We start from the raw sequence: 7,635 nt of genomic DNA on the forward strand, positions 1-7,635 counted from the left end.
CACACACACACACACACACACACACACACACACACACACACACGCCTTGGCCCTCCTTTGTTTTAGATGCTTGATATAGTTATCTTGTTTATGAACAAGAAGAGAGAGCAACAGGGCTGAAAGGAAGAGATGGGCAGTAAAAAAACTCTGTAATGAATCAGAAACACACACACACACACACGTTCCAGTGGTTCTGAGAAGAGCCTTGGAATGAGAGTCGGAACTGTGTCTGTCTGAAGGTGAACAAACAGGGAAGAGGGACTTATATAAAATTTCCCAGAAGGGCATTCCACAGGCTTGTCTGAACACAAGAGTGAGGGGCAAGAAGGAAAATATATGAGGAAATAAACAGAGAGAGAAAGGGAGAGTGTAGTAATGAATGCATGGCAAGTAGGGCTGCAGGTAGCCTAGTGGTTAAGCGCTTTTGCCCAGTAACCGAAAGGTTGTTGGTTTGAATCCCTGAGCCGACTAGGTGAAAAAATCTGTTGATGTACCCTTGAGCAAGGCACTTAACCCTTGTTGCTCTGGATAAGATTTTCTGCTAAATGACTAACATGTAAACGTGAAGAAGTTATTGAGAAAGAAATAGATTCCTGCCAGATCTCCCTATGATGCTGTGTTTCTTGTAAGTGGGGTTTGATATCATAACAACAACCAATTTATGACTTTATAAAGTGTTTCCCAGACACCAAGCCCTGTGATTCCTGAGAAATGAGTCAATATGTCCCATCTGTGTGTGTGTGTTTTGGTCAGCCTGTATTTCATCTCAAGACATTCCCAGCTGTTTTTCCAGGTAGGGTTCTCATGCTACTCACGGCCGGGCACGTTGACTGTGGCCCCGCCCACACCTGGCCACCAACTGAATGGAGCTCACCTCAGCCACACCCCTTCCCACCTCTGATCAGAGAGAGAAGAACAACAAAGACAGGACAGGAAAACAACTGATGGGGGAGAGAGAAGAAGAGAAGAGAGAGAGAGATGGGGACAGGGAGAGAGAAAGAAATAAGGAGGAAGAAGACGAGAGAAGGAGAGAGATAGTGAGGGAAAGGAGGAGCGGCAAGATGGAATGAAAAGGGAGAGTGCGAGGAAGAGAAGAGAGGGAGTGTGAGGGATGCAATGAGCTCATGCTCTGTCTCCCGACCCAGCCCACCAAGAGTGACTCATCCCTGGCAGGTGTGTGTGTGTGTGTGTGTGTGTGTGTGTGTGTGTGTGTGTGTGTGTGTGTCTGTCTGTCTGTCTGTCTGTCTGTCTGTCTGTCTGTCTGTCTGTCTGTCTGTCTGTCTGTCTGTCTGTTAAGGAAAATAGGATTTTGAATGGGACTGAATTGTGTGTCCCCACAAGGTTAGCTGTACAAGACTGTGGGTGTGTGTGTTTACATCTGCTGTATGTCAGGTCTGGGCGTGTCTAAAACCCAACAGATAGAGAGCATGTTTCCTCAAGCACATCATTTCACCAGAACTTACAGAGAGGATCTCAACAACAGGCTAGTTAGTTCCAACACTGTCTGCCTGGTGTTTTAATCAACCTAACACAGTCATGAAGCAAGACGGAGATCAAAGTGATCTCCCCGATGAAAGGGAGAAAAGCCAGTAAGGAAAGGGAAAAATAGGAGACATGATAAAGATGGAGGACAGGGGAAACTGATGAAAGAGATGGACAGTAGAAAGAACCAACGAAAAAAGAGTAGAGAGAGAGAGATGTTTCCTGTGTTTCTCCTGGCCCTGTTCTCATTTCAAGAGCCAAAACACGACGTCCCACACTTCCACAACCCTGTTCTGTCCTGTCCTGTTCTGCTGGAGTTATAACTACGACTCCCAGACATCCTGCCGCTAGCCCTGCTCCTTACCCCCTTGCCTCCTACTCCTCCTCCCCTCCCTCAGCAACAGGACAACACCACCTGGACCCTACTCAATGAGTGTGTGTGTGGTTGTGTGTGTGTGTTTGTGCGTGTATGTGTGTGTGGGTATTCATGGTGGTGAGTAGCAATGAGCTGTAGGAGTATACTGTAAGTATATGTGTGGTGGTGAGTGTTAACGAGGCGTGTATTTATGTGTGTGTGTAGTGTATGTTTGTGTTTGAGGTACATGGTGGTGAGTGTTAACGAGGCGTGTATTTATGTGTGTGTGTGTAGTGTATGTTCGTGTTTGAGGTACATGGTGATGAGTGTTAACGAGGCGTGTATTTATGTGTGTGTGTGTAGTGTATGTTCGTGTTTGAGGTACATGGTGATGAGTGTTAACGAGGTGTGTATTTATGTGTGTGTGTAGTGTATGTTCGTGTTTGAGGTACATGGTGATGAGTGTTAACGAGGTGTGTATTTATGTGTGTGTAGTGTATGTTCGTGTTTGAGGTACATGGTGGTGAGTGTTAACGAGGCGTGTATTTATGTGTGTGTGTAGTGTATGTTTGTGTTTGAGGTACATGGTGGTGAGTGTTAACGAGGCGTGTATTTATGTGTGTGTGTGTGTAGTGTATGTTCGTGTTTGAGGTACATGGTGATGAGTGTTAACGAGGCGTGTATTTATGTGTGTGTGTGTAGTGTATGTTCGTGTTTGAGGTACATGGTGATGAGTGTTAACGAGGCGTGTATTTATGTGTGTGTGTAGTGTATGTTCGTGTTTGAGGTACATGGTGATGAGTGTTAACGAGGTGTGTATTTATGTGTGTGTGTGTAGTGTATGTTCGTGTTTGAGGTACATGGTGATGAGTGTTAACGAGGTGTGTATTTATGTGTGTGTGTAGTGTATGTTCGTGTTTGAGGTACATGGTGATGAGTGTTAACGAGGTGTGTATTTATGTGTGTGTGTAGTGTATGTTCGTGTTTGAGGTACATGGTGGTGAGTGTTAACGAGGTGTGTATTTATGTGTGTGTGTAGTGTATGTTCGTGTTTGAGGTACATGGTGATGAGTGTTAACGAGGCGTGTATTTATGTGTGTGTGTAGTGTATGTTCGTGTTTGAGGTACATGGTGATGAGTGTTAACGAGGTGTGTATTTATGTGTGTGTGTGTAGTGTATGTTCGTGTTTGAGGTACATGGTGATGAGTGTTAACGAGGTGTGTATTTATGTGTGTGTGTAGTGTATGTTCGTGTTTGAGGTACATGGTGATGAGTGTTAACGAGGTGTGTATTTATGTGTGTGTGTAGTGTATGTTCGTGTTTGAGGTACATGGTGATGAGTGTTAACGAGGCGTGTATTTATGTGTGTGTGTGTAGTGTATGTTCGTGTTTGAGGTACATGATGATGAGTGTTAACGAGGTGTGTATTTATGTGTGTGTGTGTAGTGTATGTTCGTGTTTGAGGTACATGGTGATGAGTGTTAACGAGGTGTGTATTTATGTGTGTGTGTGTAGTGTATGTTCGTGTTTGAGGTACATGGTGATGAGTGTTAACGAGGTGTGTATTTATGTGTGTGTGTAGTGTATGTTCGTGTTTGAGGTACATGGTGATGAGTGTTAACGAGGTGTGTATTTATGTGTGTGTGTGTAGTGTATGTTCGTGTTTGTGGTACATGGTGGTGAGTGTTAACGAGGTGTGTATTTATGTGTGTGTGTGTAGTGTATGTTCGTGCTTGAGGTACATGGTGATGAGTGTTAACGAGGTGTGTATTTATGTGTGTGTGTAGTGTATGTTCGTGTTTGAGGTACATGGTGATGAGTGTTAACGAGGTGTGTATTTATGTGTGTGTGTAGTGTATGTTCGTGTTTGAGGTACATGGTGATGAGTGTTAACGAGGTGTGTATTTATGTGTGTGTGTAGTGTATGTTCGTGTTTGAGGTACATGGTGATGAGTGTTAACGAGGTGTGTATTTATGTGTGTGTGTGTAGTGTATGTTCGTGTTTGAGGTACATGGTGATGAGTGTTAACGAGGTGTGTATTTATGTGTGTGTGTAGTGTATGTTCGTGTTTGAGGTACATGGTGATGAGTGTTAACGAGGTGTGTATTTATGTGTGTGTGTAGTGTATGTTCGTGTTTGAGGTACATGGTGATGAGTGTTAACGAGGTGTGTATTTATGTGTGTGTGTGTAGTGTATGTTCGTGTTTGAGGTACATGGTGATGAGTGTTAACGAGGTGTGTATTTATGTGTGTGTGTAGTGTATGTTCGTGTTTGAGGTACATGGTGATGAGTGTTAACGAGGTGTGTATTTATGTGTGTGTGTAGTGTATGTTCGTGTTTGAGGTACATGGTGATGAGTGTTAACGAGGTGTGTATTTATGTGTGTGTGTAGTGTATGTTCGTGTTTGAGGTACATGGTGATGAGGCAGGTTTCCTCCTCTAATTCCTTTTTCTTCCTCATGCTTTTGTCAAAGTGGCAGTAATGGATCTGGGACGATGCCAATGGACCATGACTGGCCACATGGACTATAGGGGTGGAGAGGAGAGAGAGAGGGAGAGGGAGGACAGAAGGGAGAAGAGAAGAGAGAGGGGAGAGGAAAGAGAGGACAGTGGAGAGGGGAAAGTGACAGCGAGAGGCAGAGGGAGAGCGAGAGGGAGTGGGGAGAGGGAGAGGGCAGGGGAGAGAGGGAGAGGAGAGGGGAGAGGAGAGGGGAGAGGGACAGCGAGAGGCAGAGGGAGAGAGAGGGAGAGGGAGGAGGGAGAGAGAGAAGAGAGAAGAGAGGAGAGAGGAGAGAGGAGAGGGGAGAGGAGAGGGGAGAGGAGAGGGGAGAGGGACAGCGAGAGGCAGAGGGAGAGAGAGGGAGAGGGAGGAGGGAGAGAGAGAAGAGAGGAGAGAGGAGAGAGGAGAGGGGAGAGGAGAGGGGAGGGGAGAGGGGAGAGGGACAGCGAGAGGCAAAGGGAGAGAGAGGGAGAGGGAGGAGGGAGAGAGAGAAGAGAGGAGAGAGGAGAGAGGAGAGAGGAGAGAGGAGAGGTAAAGGTAGAGGGAGAGGGAGAGGAGATGGTTAAATGGCCTACAAGCCTGGTTATTAGTGGGAATATCACATACTCAAGAACAGTACAACTCATAACACACATACCTTCCCCAACACGCACACAGCAGGATTGCTAATGTATGACCCAGATTGTCTCCCGGAAGCATCCCGTTTCCTGGTTTGTTATGGTGAGAGTCTGTGGCATGGCTGATGCCTCCCAGGAGGAGAGGATACATTTCTCCCCTCATACACCCAGGAACCAACCCCCTCCCTCACCACCATTAGTACACACTCTCAAACACACACATATACTCTTTTTTGTTAACACACACATGCACACGCACACCAGACCTGGGTTCAAATACTATTTAGGGTATTTCAATTACTGTTTGGAAGTAAGTATTCAGATATTTTTTTATTTGAATTGAATGTATTTGGGAATACACTTGGAAAGTTTTGGCATGTACTTGCAAATCTTCAAATGAACAGAAAAGTGTATTACCCTTTCACAAAATATTTTGTAATTATGACAGTATGACAGTGTGTGTGTGTGGGGGGGGGGTGCGTGCATGTGTGCATGTGTGTGCGTGTGTGTGCGTGTGTGTGTGTGTGTGTGTGTGAGGGTGTGTGTGAAGGTGTGTGTGTGCATGTGTGTGCGTGTGTGTGTGTGTGTGTGTGTGTGTGAGGGTGTGTGTGAAGGTGTGTGTGTGAAGGTGTGTGTGTATGTGCGTGTGTGTGTGTGTGAGGGTGTGTGTGAAGGTGTGTGTGTATGTGCGTGTGTGTGTGAGTGTGAGGGTGTGTATGTGTGTGTGTGTGTGTGTGTGTGTGTGTGTGTGTGTGTGTGTGTGTGTGTGTGTGTGAGTGTGCGTGTGAAGGTGTGTGTGTATGTGCGTGTGTGTGTGAGTGTGAGTGTGAGGGTGTGTATGTGTGTGTGTGTGTCTCCATAGAGAACACTTTGGTTGTTTTATTATTTAATGGAATAAATTAGTGTGCTTAGTTAGGCCTAACGAGCAGAGAGGGAGAGAGGGACAGGTGGAGAGAGAGAGGGAGAAGAGGAGTGATGGATGAGACCTCGTTAAGAGAGACCAGGTGGGACCTCTCCCTTCAAAATCCCTCAGTCCGTCCAGGATTGCAATTTTGTTTGGCAAAATCAACAATTCCCCACATATTATGCCAGGCCCTGCAAATGTCACTGCACTATTTCCGCATAAAACAGTCAAATCATCTCAAGATTATTGCATACAAATGTCTCTTCACAGCACTTTTACTTCATAAAAAGGGTTCAATCAAGCAACAAATCATCAGTAGCAGTGCCGTGGTAAAATCACTGAGGATGCCAAGCCGGTAAAACATAGCCATATTACAACCTACTCTATGTGTTGTGATAAGTGTGTTGTTTGCTCTGTAAACCCTCTTAATTCATATGCCTTGCCACCGTGACATATACAGAGCATTCGGAAAGTATTCAGACCCCTTTACATTTTCCATATGTTCTTACATTACAGCCTTATTCTAAAATTGATTAAATAGTTTTTTCCCCTCGTCAATTTACACATAATACCTCATAATCAACATCTCTGGAGAGACCTGAAAATAGCTGTGCAGCGATGCTCCCCATCCAACCTGACAGAGCTTGAGAGTATCTGCAGAGAAGGATGGGAGAAACTCCCCAAATACAGGTGTGCCAAGCTTGTAGCGTCATACCCAAGAAGACTCAAGGCTGTAATCACTGCCAAAGGTGCTTCAGCAAAGTACTGAGTAAAGGGTCTGAATACTTATGTAAATGTCATATTTTTTTACATTTCTGCAAATGTATTAAAAATGTAAAAAAATGAAATATCACATTTACATCAGCATTCTTGGCACCAGGCTGGGGAATACCGTCGCCCACGGGAGGAGATAGAGGAAGCGAAGGCTGAGAGGCGGCGATATGAGGCCATGAACGTGCTGATGGAGAAGCACGAGAGGCACCCCCAATAAAAAAAATTGGGGGGGCACACGGGTAGATTGGCTAGGCCAAAGAAAAGCCATAAGCCAGCTACCCGTGCTTACATGGAGATACGTATGGAGTGGAGGGCGCCGAAGTTTGGAGAAGTGCGCACGATCTCGCCCATACGCTCGCACAGTCCCGTGCGAGATATTCCAGCCCCTCGCAGATGCCGTGCTAGAGTGGGCATCCAGCCTGGTAGGAGGATGCCTGCGCAGCACGTCTGGTCGCCGGTACGCCTCCTAGGACCAGGCTACCCTACGCCCGCTCTACGCACGGTATCTATCAAGCCCTTGCACAGCCCAGTTCGCCCTGTACTAGCACCCCGCTCGTACAGGGCTGCTAGTTCCACCCAGCCAGGATGGGTTGTGCAGGAGGTGCGAGCAAGACCACCTGTGCGCCTCCATGGCCCAGTCTTTCCAGTTCCAAAAGTTTTGAAAATGACACAAATATTAATTTTCACAGTCTGCTGCCTCAGTTTGCATGATGGCAATTTGCGTATACTCCAGAATGTCATAAAGAGTGATCAGATGAATTGCAATTAATTGCAAAGTCCCTCTTTGCCACTACATTTCAGCCCTGCCACAAAAGGACCAGCTGACATCATGTCAGTGATTCTCTCGTTAACACAGGTGTGAGTGTTGACAAGGACAAGGCTGGAGATCACTCTGTCATGCTGATTGAGTTCGAATAACAGACTGGAAGCTTCAAAAGGAGGGTGGTGCTTGGAATCATTGTTCTTCCTCTGTCAAACATGGTTACCTGCAAGGAAACAC

The sequence above is a fragment of the Salmo trutta genome, chromosome 24 (genome assembly GCF_901001165.1).
Source record: "Salmo trutta chromosome 24, fSalTru1.1, whole genome shotgun sequence".
Classification (NCBI taxonomy): domain Eukaryota; kingdom Metazoa; phylum Chordata; class Actinopteri; order Salmoniformes; family Salmonidae; genus Salmo; species Salmo trutta.